The sequence below is a fragment of the Hyperolius riggenbachi genome, chromosome 2 (assembly GCF_040937935.1).
Source record: "Hyperolius riggenbachi isolate aHypRig1 chromosome 2, aHypRig1.pri, whole genome shotgun sequence".
Lineage (NCBI taxonomy): Eukaryota > Metazoa > Chordata > Amphibia > Anura > Hyperoliidae > Hyperolius > Hyperolius riggenbachi.
The window spans coordinates 556,567,416-556,585,465 of NC_090647.1; the positions used below are offsets into that span (position 1 = coordinate 556,567,416).

An 18,050-nucleotide genomic window follows, 5' to 3' on the forward strand; every position below is an offset into this window, starting at 1 on the left:
TAATCCTACCATAGTCATATGTCCTGCCATATTATTATTGTGTATTTGTATAGCATTGACATCTTCTGCAGCACTTTACAGAGTACATAGTCATGTCACTGACTGTCCTCAGAGGAGCTCACAATCTAATCCTACCATAGTCATAGTCTAATGTCCTACCATATTATTATTATTATTATGTATTTATACAGCACTGACATCTTCTGCATCACTTTACAGAGTACACAGTCATGTCACTGACTGTCCTCAGAGGAGCTCACAATGGTCAATTCTTCTGGTTTCAGGGCTGATGTAAATAGAGTTGTATGAGCCCCCCTGTAAAGGTTATATTAACAGTACAATACTTTACTCAGATTATTATTATGTATTTATATAGCACCTTCCGCAGCGCAGTACAGAGTATATATTGTCTTGTCTTTATCTGTACCTCAGAGGAGCTCACAATCCATATCATAGTCATATGTTTAGCATAGTAGGGCCAAGTTTAGAGGGAAACTAATAAACTTCTCTGTATGTTTTTGGAATGTGGGAGGACACCGGAATGCCCAGAGGAAACTCACACAGACACAGGGAAAACATACAAACTCCATGCGGATAATGCCCTGGCTGGAATTCAAACCGGAGACTAAACCAGTCGTGGACTATAGTGCATGCGCGGCTGTGTGCCACCTTGCTGCGCTCCCAAGTCTGGGAGAGTTCTGCACCTGTGCAGTTACAAGCCTTAGCTAACCGCGCAGGTGCAGGATGCTCAAGGCCGCAGGCGCATGACTGATGACGCATGGGGCAGCGCATGCACAGGGCTGATAGCAGGAGAACGGAGGGAACCAGCAGCAGTGGGCTTGAGGTAGCGCCAGGTAAATATAAATCCTTAAGGTGGCCACTAACGGTTCAATTTTTAGTGAAAAATCATTTGAGCGATCAGATAATTCTGATTGGAAGAAAAATCGTTCACTACACCATCAGCAAACCAACCTTTGCTTCCTATATATCACACCCAACAAGAAAATCCAAATTTTGGTTTGACCAAAATCAAATCAGACGTTCATAATCGTTCGTAATCGATTGTGTCCACCAATGGAGATTATTTACAACCAATCCGATCAGAATTTCTGATCGCTCGAATGATTTTTCGCTAGAAATTGGACTGTTAGTGGCCACCTTTATACTGCATTTGTGGTTTTTGTTTGTTTGTTTTTGTTTTTTTTAGCTCAGGCAATATCTCGGAAAATGACAGGCTCCTCCTCCCACCTCACACCTGTTATCTTACAGACCGCCAGAAATCCTCGAAGCAGGGGTGCTTTACGGACACCTGCGGCAGGCAGAAATAGACACTAAATTACCGAGTACAGCAGCACTTTCTACGAACAATGCCTCTGTATTACTCTAACATTGGAAAACAAACAATGTGACAATTAAAAGTCTGAGGTCAAGCACTGTTTTTTTGTGTGCATGATAGAGCGGTATTTTTGATCAATTACACGAAAAAAAAAATTCTGAGAAAGAGAGATTAGAGTTTCTGAATTGTTTAATCAGTGTTTGTCAATTGTGAACCTTTCCTCTCCCTGATTTACATTCTGAGATTTATCACTTGTGTTGACATCCTTAGTTCTGCCAGGTGATCTTTGCGGAATGTTTGATCTCCCTGAAAGCTTGGGGCGGGGAGCATAACTAAAAGTCACTAGGAGGGAGGGGCTGCATACCAATATACAGCCATATGTAGATACAGTCATATGTATATATAGGAAGTAAAAGTGGGTATCCTTAATAATTTACTGCATGCCACTATGTGTCACTACAGTGCCTCTATCAGGACCACTATCATGAAAATCATAAACTGTAAAGTATATGTGAATATATACAAATAAGAAGTACATTTCTCCCAGAGTAATATGAGCTATAAATGTATTTTCTCCTATGTTGCTGTCACTTACAGTAGGTAGTAGAAAACTGACATTACCGACAGGTTTTGAACCAGCTCATCTCCTCATGAGGGGTTCTCAGTATTTTATTTATTTTCAAAGCACCAAAAAGTGTGCAGCGAACAGGGAGGCTGGCCAGCATATTTTTATAAATTCTTTGCAGGGAGTGTCTTTATGAAGAATAAAGGCCATGCTGAGAATCCCCCATGAGGAGATGAGCTGGTCCAAAACCTGTCGGTTCTGTCAGATTTCTACTACCTACTGTAAGTGACAGCAACATAGGAGAAAAGTAGTCTATGGCTCATTTTACTCTGGAAGAAAAATACTTCTTTTTGCTATGTATTTTCATGTATTTTAAATTTACACTTTTATCGGAATAGTGGTCCTTTAACCTTTTGTGGACCGACATAAGTAAATCCTACGCCGCACTTGTGGTTGTCTAAGCTTAATGCAGCGTAGGATTTACACCACCCACCATTTCCACTCCCGACGCGAACGTGCGCACCCGGAGGGGGAGATTAACCTGTCACATGACAGCTGACATCTCCCCTCAGTGATCAGAAGCCATCGCGTATGGCTGCTGATCATGTGATCACTACGATCACCGGCGGATGGTAGCAATCACCAGTAAGAGCTGCGGCGGTAGGTGGGAAAGAAGAGGATCCACTCACCTTCCTGACATTCCCACAGCAATCGGCGCTTCACTCCGCTCTGGCCGGCATCCCCACTCACTCTGACATCAGTGCCGGGTCCCGGCTTGATGACGTCATCAAGCTGCGACCTGGAACTTAGCAGCAGTACGAGCGGGGATGCCGGAGCGGAGGGGTACACTGCGGCTCATCGCTGGAGCCTGAAAGGTGAGTAAAGGCTGCTGGCTACAGGCTAGAAATCTAGCTGTGGGGGGACACACAGCCCAGCAAGCAACACTGGGGTTCCGGCTGACTGATCTCCCCCCAAACGCGCCTCCCCCCAACATGAAAATTTGCCTGGTCCTTAAGGGGAGTTAGGCAGCCGGTCCCCAAATGGTTAAGTACAATCCTGCAGCGTCAAAGAAAGGAGAACCATCGGCTCAGTTGTGATGACGGCGCACTCATATACGTACTGTGCTTGTATATCAAGAGGTCAGTTATCAAGTCACAATTTCATTAACATTTTTGCTTGTCTTGCAAAGCGCCTGCAATCCAAGTTACTGGCAATCCAAGGGTTTCCTGTCATTAGGAAGCTGTTAGGAGCCTTGTTCCCGCCTGATGATGTCATCAGCCTGAGTCACACTTCCATGCTTTCCGCATAGCTCGTGGCAGCACTGAGGGGAGTCACGTTTGTGGAATGTGATTATTCACAGGAATTTCTACGCTACCCCAACATTTATCCCCTCCCCGACCACTACAAACACAAAGCACGCTGGTTGTGGTGTCAGGCATGTGTGAGTATAGGGAAGATTGGTGAGTCAGCAGAGCTCTGGCTGGAAGCCAGGACACATTGGGAGGAAAGTTTGTGACCCGCGCTTCAACTTCAGATATTTTCAGAATATTATCTGCCGTTTAAGGAGGCTTGTTCTGTAAAAGTGATATCTTGTGTGACAATCAGGTCATGTCATTTATTTATCAACATTATAGGCAGGAGCATAACTCGAGGGGAGCAGCCCCTGCAGGGGGGCCCAGAGCTGTGGAGGGCCCCAACCACTACAATTCCCTTCCTCTAATATAGGGGTCCGCCCTTCAGATCAGGTGGTTTTGTGGCTACACTTGTTATGGGTGTGAAGATAATGATGGCCACACTTGTGGTATGACCCTTGTGAGATGGGCCCCCAGGCCGTAAAGGGCACCAGGGAGGCAAGGGGGAGGGGTGCGATCATGGGGAGGCCCCGTCAAAGTTTTGCTGGGGGGCCCCACAAATTGAAGTTATGCCACTGATTATGGTGGGCCACTCTTTCCTGGTCCGCCTTGCCTGTGTGCTGTGTCCAATGGTAGTCTAAGTGTTGTTTCCTGGCTTGATTTTGCCCAGATGGTGCCCATTTTGTATGTTTTTGCCCTGTAGATCACAGATTATTTCATTTGTTTGTGAAGGCCTGAAGAAGGTTTTACCGAAACAAGTCGACGTCGCTTTTCTAAACAATTGCATACTTCACCATATGTTTTCTGTATCTAATAATGGGATGTTGTTTACAGAGATGAATCCATTTGAAGATTTGTGAATTCTGTTTTTACAAAAGAACTTTTTGATACATTAAAATTTAAGATCATCTTGAAACTTTTTTGTCTCTTCAAAAATATTTTCTACCACATATCCTTGTTCACACATGGTTATATTATTGGTGTTGTAGCGCACCATTAAGGATATGGTTTTTAGTCTCCCAGTTTTCCCAATTACACTGATTATGGGGGACCCAGGGTCAGATTTTCCATAAGGCACTGTAGGCGCATGCCTACAGGCGCCTGATACTCCTGTCCCCAAGCACCACCCTCCCTCCTTCCCCTATGCAGAGTGTAAATTAAAGGTTACTCTGGCAACCTAATACTAAGAGATATCTGTGGCTTACCTACGTCGGGCAGGGTAGGTAAGGGAGAAGTGACAGCTGATCCAGCCAGCACATTTGCGGTGCGGTTCAGTGGAGGGGTTGTGGGTTCGAGGAGGGTGAAGTTTAGGGTGCCAGAATATCAGTGCCTATAGGCTCCTTTGATGTAAATCTGGACCTGGGGGGACCTATACAGAGAGATTATAAAAGCTGCCATTGATGATCTGGTTATATTAAAGGCACTCCGAGCACCTCTCATGGGTATGCCTAGAGACTCCTACCAGTATTGCAAAGTACTTAAATATGCATTACATTCTGTAGCTTGTGCTCTCCTCTTTCATTTGATGCCTGAATCGTCGTTCTACACCAAATAGTTTTCCTTCAATTTCAATTTAAAAATCACGGCTATGTTATAACTTCCGGGTCACCCCTGTCTTCTCTGTTAGAGAAGTGCATCACTGAATGAAGCAGGAAGAGGAAGTGACACGCATGGCCATTGTAAAAGGCTCCTCCAGAGGGGTCATAGCATGACTTTGTTGGAAGTCGTCTGGCTTAAAGGCATTCCCATAAGAGGTACTCGGAGTCCCTTTAAAGGGAGTCAGAAGTGAGAGGGATATGGAGTCTGAATGTGTCCGTCTGAATCACATACCTGAAACAAGCATCTGCATGCTTGTTTACGGTTTATGGCTGAAAGTATTAGAAGCAGAGGATCAGCAGGGCAGCCAAGAAATGTACATTGTTTAAAAGGAAATAAACATGGCACCCTGCTTGTTTCAGGTATGTGATTCAGACACTACTGATGCCAGAATGGTCAGCAGGACAGTCAGGCAACTGGTATTGTTTGAAAGGTAATAAATAAGGCAGCCTCCATATACTTCTCAATTCAGTTTCCTTAAAGGGTGCCAGAATTGAAAGTAAACATATGAGGTAGCTGTACCTGAGGCTTCTTCAATGCCCACATGATCTCTTTGGCCCCTCAGTTTCACTGACCTCCCTTCCTTTGTGGTGATTTCTTACTTTTTTAAAAATTGTGCTTAGTCCCCACCCTAGTGCACGCTCCATCCTGTCCTCTGTCTATCTCAAAACTTTCTATAATGACCTGACTGCCACAAGTACCTCCTGAATTTAAAAGTAAGGACCCCCTGCTATTATTATTATTATTTAGTATTTATATAGCGCCGACATATTACGCAGTGCTGTACAGTGTGTATATATATATATATATATATATATATATATATATATATATATATATTGTCTTGTCACTAACTGTCCCTCAAAGGAGCTCACAATCTAATCCCTACCATTGCCATATGTCTATATTATGTAGTGTAAGTACTGTAGTCTAGGGCCAATTTTTTTTTTTTTTTTTTTTTTTTATAGGGGGAGCCAATTAACTTATCCGTATGTTTTTGGAATGTGGGAGGAAACCGGAGTGCCCGGAGGAAACCCACGCAGACACGGAGAGAACATACAAACTCTTTGCAGATAGTGCCCTGGCTTGGATTCGAACCAGGGACCCAGCGCTGCAAGGCGAGAGAGCTAACCACTACGCCACTGTGCTGCCCCCCGTGTTGCTAGGGTACGATTACCACATGTTGGGATCCTACATGTACTATGGTAAACCAATCATCCCATCTCCGCTATCTTATGAGGGCACAGAGGCGTAGCTAGGGTTTTCAGCACCCCCCCCCCCCCCCCGACAAAATGGGCATGGTCATGGGTGGAGTCAAATGCACAAATGCTGTATATGTATAGCAAAATATTCCCCAGACAGCCTGATGTGCCCCACTTTAGATAACCAGATGTGCCCCGCTTTTTCTGCTGCTTTTAATGTTTCTGCACTCCTCTGCAAATGAAGGGAGAGAAGCAGGGGCACCTCAGGCAGCCAGCGAGCCACCTCTCACACACGTGGAGCTGCAGCAACTGTGCTGAGCCCAGGGACATATGTACCCCCTTGCCCACCTATAGCTACGCCTCTGTGAGCACATCATTTTGTTTCCCAGCCACAACTCTCCTCGGATCGTGCTTGAAGCAGGTTTGATGTGTGCGCTATCCCATTCTCCAGGCTCTGTGTATACAATACAATACAATACAATAACATTTCTATAGCGCTTTTCTCCCATAGGACTCAAAGCGCTTAGGCTCTCTCAGATTCAGTAATTAGTAGGATGAAGTATTCACACAACAAAAGTTATATTTCTGCAAATGCCAAACTGAACAGGTGGGTTTTCAGTCTGGATTTAAACACATCCAGGGATGGAGCTGTCCTGATCTGTTGAGGTAAGGAGTTCCAAAACGTAGGGGCAGCATGACAGAAGGCTCTGGGACCAAAAGTTTCCAAGTGGACTCTGGGTATGACTAGATTATTAGAACCTGTTGATCTGAGAATGCGGGGATTGCTACGCAGCTGCAACATATCTTTCATGTATCCAGGGCCTAAATTATTCAGGGATTTAAATGTCAGTAGGCCGATCTTGAATAGGACCCTCCATTCTATAGGTAGCCAGTGAAGGGAGTGCAGGACTGGCGTTATGTGGCAGTGACGGGGTATCACCTGAGGCATTTCCTCCGCCAGCCAGGAAGCCTTCCGCGTCTGATTAACTCCGGACTCCTCTTCGCCTCTCACTCTCTCTTTACGGCCCTGGCTGTGCTTTAAACAAACACGAGTAAATAGTTCTACACCGTCGAGAGGCCCCAGGCAACAAGCAGGTCTATTTCACAAATCTATCAAGAAATATCGCCGCTAATGGCGACTGCCTTGTCAAGTACTTATTCTCGCAGCTCTTGTCAGTCTATCTCGTTAGGTATTTATTTTTCATCCTTTTCCTTCCCGTCTTAAGTACCGCGAGTCGGTCTCCCGCTTTCGGCGGCTCTCAGGAGTCGGCCAGTTAAGGAAAAGTTGAAACGGGGGGAGAAAAAACAGAAATGACTGTTAAAAAAAATAAATAGAAAAAACCCCAGAAACCTTCTTGCGGAGTATTTCTGCATAAACATGACACTGAGAACATTTCATTAGCATTAAAGACGTAATATGAAAAGAGCCGGCATAATGGGCTAATGTGCTCAAGCGGGCTTTCTGGATCCCTACTTAACACAGTGGGGCTTTTCTGTAGCATGCAGAGTTAAGAAACAGCTTAGTACATAAGTACTGTTTGTGCCCGACGCTGCTTCCTGCTACCGTCAACAGGCACAAAAACATCAAAAGGAGAGAGAGGGCTTTCGGACTTCACTCTGTGAATATAACATATCGAGTGCGTTTCCTGTCAAAGCAGCCGACAGACTCCAGGGTTACGTAATCGGGGCACGCAGCGTCGCACTGGCACGGTCTGCGCCGCAGCGCCCGTTCAGTGTCATTAAGGAAGGGAAGTACATCAAAATAATGGCCTAATAGGCACTTAGTGTTACTGTTCCTATGATCAGTGTTGTGGGGGGCCCGCTGTTTTCTGTGACAGACATTTTAGAGAGTTTAAGGTGAGTCTGTCGCTTGGACTTCATGTTTGTCAGCTGACTGTGTGATCACCTTGCCACGCTGTCTGTTGCAAATGTTTTCCAAAATATACCTATAGAAAAAATGTTTTTTCCCTATATCTGCCTTTCCCAGCTAACTACACAGCAAAGTCAAGCACTCAGTACTGTCGAGACATAGCTCTTTACAAGTCTTCAGTGGTTAAAAATAGTAATTCTCTCCTGAAATTAGGCCCAATCTACACAATATGATTCTTTGTACGATTCGATTATGATTCTATTCACGATCCGATTAAATCCGACATGTCCAATCAGGATTCAGTTCGCAGAACAATGGCAAATCGAATTGAATCGAATCAAATCCCGATTGGACATGTCGGATTTAATCGGTGCGTAAATAGAATCGTGATCGAATCGTACAAAGAATCGTATCGTGTAGATAGGACTTAGAAAGCTTTGTTCACACCATAGATTTATATTCCTCAAGATGATTGTGTTTGTAATTTGCAGATAACTTAAAGTGGATCTGAGATAAACATTTACTCATTGCATAATTGTGTTCCTTACATATAGTTTATAGGGCATTCCTCAAGCCAAATACTTTTTTTTGTTTTGTTTTAATACTCTAATTCCCTATAAACTATACAAGACTTGCCCACAGCTTTTCAGAGAGCCTTGGCACTAAGTCCAAGGTAGCAAGGGCTTATGGGAGCTCAGTCTGGGCAGGAGGAGGGGGAGGTGTTTCTAGCCAGAGATTTCAGAGGCAGAGGGGAGGAGGTAGAAGGAGAGGGGACTGAATTTACACACAGGCAAGCTGATAGCATCCCGGGACACCCAAGCTGCGGGGTGGGACATATCGGCTGCCAGGGGGTGGAGGAAGCCCCGGATACATAGATCTCGTTTTTTATTTTTCTTCGAACCTGTCCTTTACAGAAAAAAGTATAACCAAGAATTGAACTCCATCCCCAATCAGTAGCTGATACCCCTCTTCCCATGAGAAATATTTTCCTTTTCTCGAACAGATCATTGGGGGGGGGGGGATCTTTATGGTTGATATTGTGGTGAAACCCCTCCCACAATGTGATGTCATGACCATGGTCCTAACATTTTGCTGTCTGTAAACCTCGCTGCATTGTGAGAAATTTTCCAACTGCCAAGCTGCAGTATCACCCTCTGTGCATAGAACTCTCAGAAAGGGACATTCTATACAGATCACCTGACAGGACTAAAGATGCCACCACCAGTGATAACTTTCAGCATGTAAATCAGGGAGAGGAAAGATTTTACAATGGGCAAACACTGTAATAATCTATAAATAAATATTGTAAACCATAAGCAATTTTATTCATTACTACAGTTCCTCTTTAAGTCAAGGAAGTCTTCAGTGACAGGGTTTCTTTGATTTATCTTAGGGCCTTTTCACACTAGAGGACTTTATCGGCGTTTTAACGCCACAGCCGAAGTTGGCGTTTTCTAAGGTAAAATGAAAGTCCATAGACTTTCATTTTACCTTTCACATCTAACTCGGCGTTTTGGAGCGTTGCGTTTCAACGCTCCCAGGAGCTTTTTCAGGGCTGTTTACAGCCGAAGTTGGCTGTCGGCGTTTCAATGATAGTCAATGGAAAACGCCAACTTCAGCGTTTTCAAAGCGTTTTCAAAGCGTTTTACAGCTGACTTGTTCACTTATTTTTCTAGAAAAAAAAAGGACGTTTTCATATGAGCTGTAAAACGCTTTGAAAACGCTATGTATCGGCGTTAAGCAAAAGGCTGACTTTCAGCCTTTTCTACCGCAGCCTCTAGTGTGAAAGAGCCCTTAAAGAATCTAGAGCTGAGACAAAACGTAGGAAATCACAGAGGTATGTCCACATACCGTCCACATACCTCTGTGAGTTGTCCATTCAGTTCTTAGCTACCCTTGGTCCCCGTAATCACTCCTTGAAAAATTAGACTTTGGCTAAAGTCAAATTGTAAGACAGGAAGAAGCAGGCTTGCCACAATATTCAACCAGAAGGAGGACCTGGAGGCTACTGCTAGAATGGCCAAGTGATGACACTAATATTCAACCAGAAGGAGGACCTGGAGGCTACTGCTAGAATGGCCAAGTGATGACACTAATGTTCAACCAGAAGGAGGACCTGGAGGCTTCTGCTAGAATGACTAAGTGATGACACTAATGTTCAACCAGAAGGAGAACCTGGAGGCTACTGCTAGAATGACCAAGTGATGACACTAATGTTCAACCAGAAGGAGGACCTGGAGGCTACTGCTAGAATGACCAAGTGATGACACTAATGTTCAACCGGAAGGATAACCTGGATGGTATTGCTAGAATGGCCAAGTGATGACACTGTTGTTAAATTAGAAGGAGGACCTGGAGGCTTCTGCTAAAATGACCAAGTGATGAAACTAATGTTCAACGAGAATGAGAACCGGAATGGTACTGCTAAAATGGCCAAGTGATGACACCAATGTTTAACCAGAAGAAGGACCTGGAGGCTACTGCTAGAATGGCCAAGTGATCGTACTAATGTTCAGCCAGAAGGAGAACCTGGAGGCTACTGCTAGAATGGCCAAGTGATGGTACTAATGTTCAACAGAAGGAGAACCTGGAGGCTACTGCTAGAATGGCCAAGTGATGACACTAATGTTCGACCAGAAGAAGGACCTGGAGGCTACTTCTAGAAGGGCCAAGTGATGACACTAATGTTCAACCAGAATGAGGACCTGGAGGCTACTGCTAGAATAGCCAAGTGATGACACTAATGTTCAACCAGAAGGAGGACCTGGAGGCTACTGCTAGAATGACCAAGTGATGACACTAATGTTCAACCAGAAGGAGGACCTGGAGGCTACTGCTAGAATGGCCAAGTGATGACACTAATGTTCAACCAGAAGGAGGACCTGGAGGCTACTGCTAGAATGGCCAAGTGATGACACTAATGTTCAACCAGAAGGAGGACCTGGAGGCTACTGCTAGAATGACCAAGTGATGACACTGTTGTTAAATTAGAAGAAGGACCTGGAGGCTTCTGCTAAAATGACCAAGTGATGAAACTAATGTTCAACCAGAATGAGAACCTGAATGGTACTGCTAAAATGGCCAAGTGATGACACTAATGTTTAACCAGAAGAAGGACCTGGAGGCTACTGCTAGAATGGCCAAGTGATCGTACTAATGTTCAGCCAGAAGGAGAACCTGGAGGCTACTGCTAGAATGGCCAAGTGATGGTACTAATGTTCAACCAGAAGGAGAACCTGGAGGCTACTGCTAGAATGGCCAAGTGATGACACTAATGTTTAACCAGGAGAAGGACCTGGAGGCTGCTGTTATAATGGCCAAGTGATCGTACTAATGTTCAGCCAGAATGCGGACCCGAAGGCTACGGCTAGAATGACCAAGTGATGACACTAATGTTTAGCCTGAAGGAGAACCTAGAGGCTACTGCTAGAATGGTCAAGTGATGACACTAATGTTCAACCAGAAGAAGGACCTGGAGGCTACTGCTAGAATGACCAAGTGATGACACTAATGTTCAACCAGAAGGAGAACCTGGAGGCTTCTGTTAGAATGACCAAGTGATGACACTAATGTTCAACCAGAAGGAGAACCTGGAGGCTTCTGCTAGAACGGCTACGTGATGACACTAATGTTCAGCCAGAAGGAGAACTTGGATGGTTACTGCTAGAATGGCCAAGTGATGACACTAATGTTAAGCCAGAAGGATAACCTGAATGGTACTGCTAGAATGGCCAAGTGATGACACTAATGTTCAGCCAGAAGGAGGACCTGGATGGCACTGCTAGAATGGCCAAGTGATGACACTAATGTTCAGCCAGAAGGAGGACCTGGATGGCACTGCTAGAATGGCCAAGTGATGACACTAATGTTCAACCAGAAGGAGGACCTGGATGGCACTGCTAGAATGGCCAAGTAATAACACTAATGTTCAACCAGAAGGATAACCTGGAGGCTACTGCTAGAATGGCCAAGTGATGACACTAATGTTCAGCCAGAAGGACAACCTGGATGGTACTGCTAGATTGTTCAAGTGATCACACTAATGCTCAGCCAGAAGGAGAACCTGTATGCTTCTGCTAGAGTGTCCAAGTGATGACATTTTCTTTTAGTTTCTGTAATTCCTAATCAGTTTAAGTACAAATAGTATGAGTCATGGGGGAGGTTGAGAGGAATCTTCATAGTCTTATGTCAAGGCACAGAAACTCCTCTTCAATTATTGGTTGATTAAAAATGATTACATTGTATCTCGTATATTAAAAAAAAAAGTTATGAATTGTACAGTTATCTGTTTTGTTTTTCAATTATTCCAGAGAATTTGAATTAAACTCCTGTTCTGTTAATGAGTAATGCCTCTTGAAGATGGACTTCTCAGTACGTGTAAAAGAGCAGCAGCAGGATCATTGTGTATTTATCATTAGCACCTGTAGGTACAACCAGGGCTGTGGAGTGGGCATAAAAGTCGGAACAAGCAAGAAACATTTGGACAAGCACCATGTAAACATAATAAAGCGATTCGGTAAAGGTATAGGGTGTGCTAGGGGTCGTGTGTGTGTGTGTGTGTGTGTGTGTGTGTGTGTGTGTGTGTGTGTGTGTGTGTGTGTGTGTGTGTGTGTGTGTGTGTGTGTACAAAGCCGGATCGGATAGGAGAGACCCATCAGGCTGTGCATTGCAGGCAGTGGCACTACACTTACCTCCCTCTGCTTCCTCCAAGACAGCATCTCCTCCCTGCTGGCCCGCAGCATCTGATCCCCAGGATGCCGGGTATGTGCTGCACCTCCTCACATTGTACCTCCTCCCTGCTGGCCTGCAGCATCTGATCCCCAGGATGCCAGGTATGTGCTGCACCTCCTCCCATAGCATCTCCTCCCTGCTGGCCTGCAGCATCTGATCCCCAGGATGCCGGGTATGTGCTGCACCTTCTCCCATAGCATCTCCTCCCTGCTCTCCCGCAGCATCTGATCCCCGGGATGCCGGGTATGTGCTGCACCTCCTCCCATAGCATCTCCTCCCTGCTCTCCCGCAGCATCTGATCCCCAGGATGCCGGGTATGTGCTGCACCTCCTCCCATAGCATCTACTCCCTGCTCTCCCGCAGCATCTGATCCCCAGGATGCCGGGTATGTGCTGCACCTCCTCCCATAGCATCACCTCCCTGCTGGCCCGCAGCATCTGATCCCCAGGATGCCGGGTATGTGCTGCACCTCCTCCCATAGCATCTCCTCCCTGCTGGCCCGCAGCATCTGATCCCCAGTATGCCGGGTATGTGCTGCACCGCATCACTCACCCGCTCTCAGCAGATTAGCGATGGGCTCGCCAGCCAAACCTAAAGTCCTGCTTCCTCTCTGACTACAGCGGCACCTCATGTGACCCGGCAGCATGTAACAGGACACACGAGACACTGCTTTAGCCTTGGATACAGGTGGATGAAGATCCTATCGCTGAAATGCTGATAGCAGGTGATGAAGTCGCGCCTCACATCTAGGGAGGGGGAGGAGGGGGACATTTGTTGCCACCCTGAGGCACGTGATTTACGTTGCTTCATGGAAGACCCGCCCCTGCACACTGGTTTCCCATATAAAGATCTGTCACACTATATCTTTAATTGATATGAATAGGCGAAAGGCATTGTTCACCCTCATTACCTCTGCCGCCCATTCTGGGGCAAACATTATCTGAAACTCCTGACCTGCGTCTGCGGGATATTCAGCATTGCTGCCGCATGATTGGTGGTTGTACCGCCATTCCTAACGATATGCTCACCTGGAAGGCTTCAATAGCAGAGCTGTACGTTTTCTTTCCTTGGGCCCTTATAACGTCTTATTCTTTGTAACGAGCAGTTACCGGCCTCATTATTTCATGATTGGAAGTGCTTGATGTGCGGTGAGATGGGTGTGAAGAAAACTGACTCACCTACAGAACTGGAGCCTCGGCTGATAATTACGTATAGGACAAATACATGTTATTTAGGTCTTCCCTTTGTAATTGTATCCTGTAATTACAGCCATTCTGTCACCAGCCTTAATGAATGCCCCCTGGCCATGCCAATTGTTTAAGCGACGCATAAATATACTGTATACGTGAGGAGAAATATGCCTCGCTTCCAGAAGTGGAGCCATACATTGCAGCAACATGTAATCATGCAGGTATAGCAGAGGAGCCGTTGAGTGCTGTTAATGTCTGTTGAAATGATTGTGCTGTCAGGAACCAAGGACTCCAAATTATGAAGACCCCGAAAAGATTTTGATGGGCTCCACTCACATTCAAACCCACTTCCTCCCCCCCCCCCCCCCCCCCCCCCTTGGTGATCCCTTGATCGAGGTCCTATTTACCAAGGTTCCCCTACTGAGAAGGGGTGTGTGGCTCCGACCGTACCAGAGATCTCAGTCTGGTTTAAGCTTGTGGAGAAAGTGGCCATCACATAACTATTGCTGTTCAATAAAGAGTGAGTATTTATAGATGTTAAAATTATAGCACTTCTATGTAACTGACTTCACAATCTCTTGAAACCTCAACACCTAACAGCCCTGACAGGAAGCTGCACCACTCCAAAACTTACCATGTGACTGCCCTGACAGGAAGCTGCATCACTCCAAAACATATCACATGACTGCTCTGACAGGAAGCTGTACCACTCCAAAACTTATCACATGACAGCCCTGACAGGAAGCTGCAGCACTCCAAAACTCATCACATGACAGCCCTGACAGGATGCTGCACCACTACAAAACTTATCACATGACTGCTCTGACAGGAAGCAGTACCACTCCACAATTTATCACATGACAGCCCTGACAGAAAGCTGCACCACTCCAAAACTCATCACGTGACTGCCCTGACAGGAAGCTGTTGTTTGCTCAGCAGACAAAGCATGGAGCTTCTCTATATATTCACTACACTGATCTTTAGCGGAAGCCAGCTATTATTCTCACTGCTCTCACTGCAGTGGATGTGCACACCCATAATGTACGCCTGCATGGTGTCCTTAGGAAAATCTGTGGTTTTTACATTTCTTTGGGACAAAGGCAGGCAGGATAGCTATATAGAAAGCAAGGAACTGGAAGACAAGTCTTTGCTGTTCTTGCTTCCTGCAGGTATGGTTTCCATCACAAAGTGTGATAGTGATAGTACCTTGCCTCTGTGTTTTAAAGTGCAGCGTCCCTTTAAATCTTTATACGTAAAAACGCCCCCCGCCGGCTTTAATGGCGTTCGAGTTCTTTCAGGTCATCTTTAATTCACCTTGATGACAGGCAGGCTATTTAAACACCTCTTCATCATACAGGTCGCCCAGTTTTATATTAGCAGCGACTCCTATAAAAAAAGCGATCTGTGTAACCCAAGCAAGACATAATAGCAAGACACGGGGAGAGACAAAGGTCGCATACAGGTTGACATGGAGCACAATGCAGAACAAAGGCAGCTTTGTCATAGCGGCAGCCCAGATGCATAATTAATATCCCTGCTTGTGTTGTGTGTATGCCATCCGCACAGCTTGACTTACCAAAGCCAGACAGGATGGATCAGCATTGTGCAGGGCCAAGATTGGGCCTGTCTGCTCCTCTATTAATGTATATAATGACGGGAGGCACTCCTATTCCCTCCGCTGGAAACTATATCAAATAATAATCTCCTCCGCCTCCCCGTCAACCCCCACCCCGGGTCACCCCTGGTGCCAGTCAATAGCCACAGGTGTTAAAGGGTGACTCCGCTTCAGTACAGAAAACTTTTATCACAGATTGACGTTAACGTCCTTAGCGGTATGATTACTTCTGGATTTTAGGGTCTAAAAGTGGTAAAAAATGTTCACAAGCTTTTAGACCCTAGAACCAGAGGGAAAAAAAATCATACCACTAGATAGATCTGCGTCAGCACCTGCACATTAGTCCCCTCCCCTGGATCCAGCGCTGCAATTCTCCCTCCGTCCACCATGTGACAAACGGCGATCTCACCAGAGGGATCGAGAGCTTCTGAGGACCAGAAGAAGAATGTCTGCCATCGTCTGGATCCCAGAGGCGGTGAGTTACAAACGCCCGCTGTGCGCAGTTTCTGGATATACCTTCCGTTGGCTACCCTGAGTCAAGCTCAGGGGTTACCGCACTGAGCGGATTTCCAGCCCAAGCCTGACTCTAAGTTACCGCTAAGAAGGTTAAACGGATACTCAAGTGAGGAAACCCACTTCAAGCAAACCTGTGATGTTTGTAAAAAAAAGAAAAAAAATAGATACTTGCCTCAGAAGAGGGAAGCCTCTGGATCCGCTAGAAACTTTCCCTGTACTCCGTTCCAGTGCTGGGAGTCCAGAAGTGCAGCCTCGCTGCACCTGAACGGTAGCACAGACCTGCTCGTTCTTTGGTGAAAAAAGCTGAGCCCTATAGCGTCTGCGCTACTATGAATTGCACGTGCGTAGAGCACTCCCCACGACGGGAGCGTGATCAGGGACACACACCCCGCTGGGCCAGCGTTTGCGCAGTTACACCTTCTCCCCCGGAACAGAGGGGAAGGGAGATGAACAGGGGGAGCAGTGGGTATAAGGACTCCTGCCCGTATATATGCCTGGAGCCTCCAGCTGTTCAGGACAGCTCACTTTAGTATCCTTTGGGCTGGATTCGGACTTGTCTATCAGTTTTCTGCATTTTTTTTTCTGCTTTAATCGTCTGACGGTGCTGCGTTGCTGTTAGTTGTTTTTCTGCATGAGAAAATGCATTCAAGTTTAAATTAGCTCATTTATTAACATTAGTTTTCAGTTTTCCAATGCAGAAAACACACAGAACAACAGAAAAATGTGAATGAACTCAGCCTTAAAAATGTCAAAGGTTGGAGAGTGACGGGTGTGTTTTGGAAGGAAATTCCAGTGGATGCGTGAGGCATGTGAGAAATCTTGTATACGAGAATGCGAGGAGGAGATTCTAAAGGAGGACAGAGGAAGGTTGTGTGCAGAGTGGAGACTACAGGCGGAGATATGGTGGTGCAATGGCGGCATTCATATTAGCATTTGATGTTAACATTTGTTTTGTGTTGTGGCAGATACCGTTTTTGCGGTCTCATATTGCTAATTTCCCCTACGGGAAACGGACACAGAAATACCGCAGCACTTAAAGTGGCCACTAATGGTCCAATTTCTAGCGAAAAATCGTTCAAACAATCAGAAATTCTCATCGGAAGAAAAATCGTTCACTACACCATCAACATACCAATCTTTGCTTCCTATCTATTACAACCAATCAAGAAAATCCAAATTTTGGTTTGACAAAAATCCATTCGGACGACTACAATTGTACCCATCTACTGAGATTATTTTCAACCAATTCAATCAGAATTTCTGATCGCTCAAACGATTTTTCGCTAGAAATTGGACCGTTAGTGGCCACTTTAAGGTTGTGGCTTAATATGTGACTATTATATGGTTTCAGGCAGGTGATACGCGAGTATAGACTGAGGATCAGCCCGTGAATTATAGACGGTAGGATTTATCTGTCTCTGACACGGGGAAGGTATAATCGCCGCGGACGTCGGTAAGCTCTTTCTTCCAATAATGGTTCCACAGCAAGTCTTGTTTTGGTATCAGGAAGCTGAGAGAGGCAGCACCGTGTATTACCGGCGCGCGGCGGGGGGAGAAGCCATCGCACGCCGACAGCGAGTCCCTTTACGCGTCCATCAGGGTTAAAATCAGGCTTTATGTCTGCGATGTCCCCCCAGAGGATCTGCTGATGAGCCTGGAATCCCCTCTGAACTGTTAAACTTTAATTGAAGTTTCACACAGGATGCGGGAAATGCTTCTGGAAGCCTATCGAGTGTCTCAGCGACTCCCCCACCTGTGGGAGCAGCGGCAAGAAAAACAAACCTCATCATCTTTCCTGATGACTTGAAGTGATTGCTTATAGCCGACCGGCTGCGAGAGAACAGAATTCAAGTCAGAGTAAGAAAACAAGCCAGCGTAGGGTGGAATGACAGCAGCGACAGCGCCCAATACTTCGCATGCCGATTATTATTATTATTATTTAGTATTTATATAGCGCCGACATCTTCCGCAGCGCTGTACAGAGTATATTGTCTTGCCACTGAACTGTCCCTCAGAGGAGCTCACAATCTAATCCCTACTATATGTCTATATATGTATCATGTAGTGTATGTATCCT

At 45.7% G+C, this 18,050-nt stretch overlaps 1 protein-coding gene across 10 annotated transcripts in view; it reads left to right on the forward strand.

Moving 5' to 3' along the window:
• The window catches only part of ZBTB20 (zinc finger and BTB domain containing 20), a 1,072,531-nt gene that overhangs the window by 475,112 nt on the left and 579,369 nt on the right, over positions 1-18,050 (forward strand). Inside the window, exon 1 of one of the 10 annotated variants that reach the window (XM_068270872.1) lies at positions 14,226-14,362. The exons of the other annotated variants lie outside the window; for them this stretch is intronic. The gene's annotated coding sequence lies outside the window, so the exon portion shown is untranslated. Of the gene's footprint in view, positions 1-14,225; positions 14,363-18,050 lie in introns of those variants that run through there. 10 annotated transcript variants of the gene reach the window in all.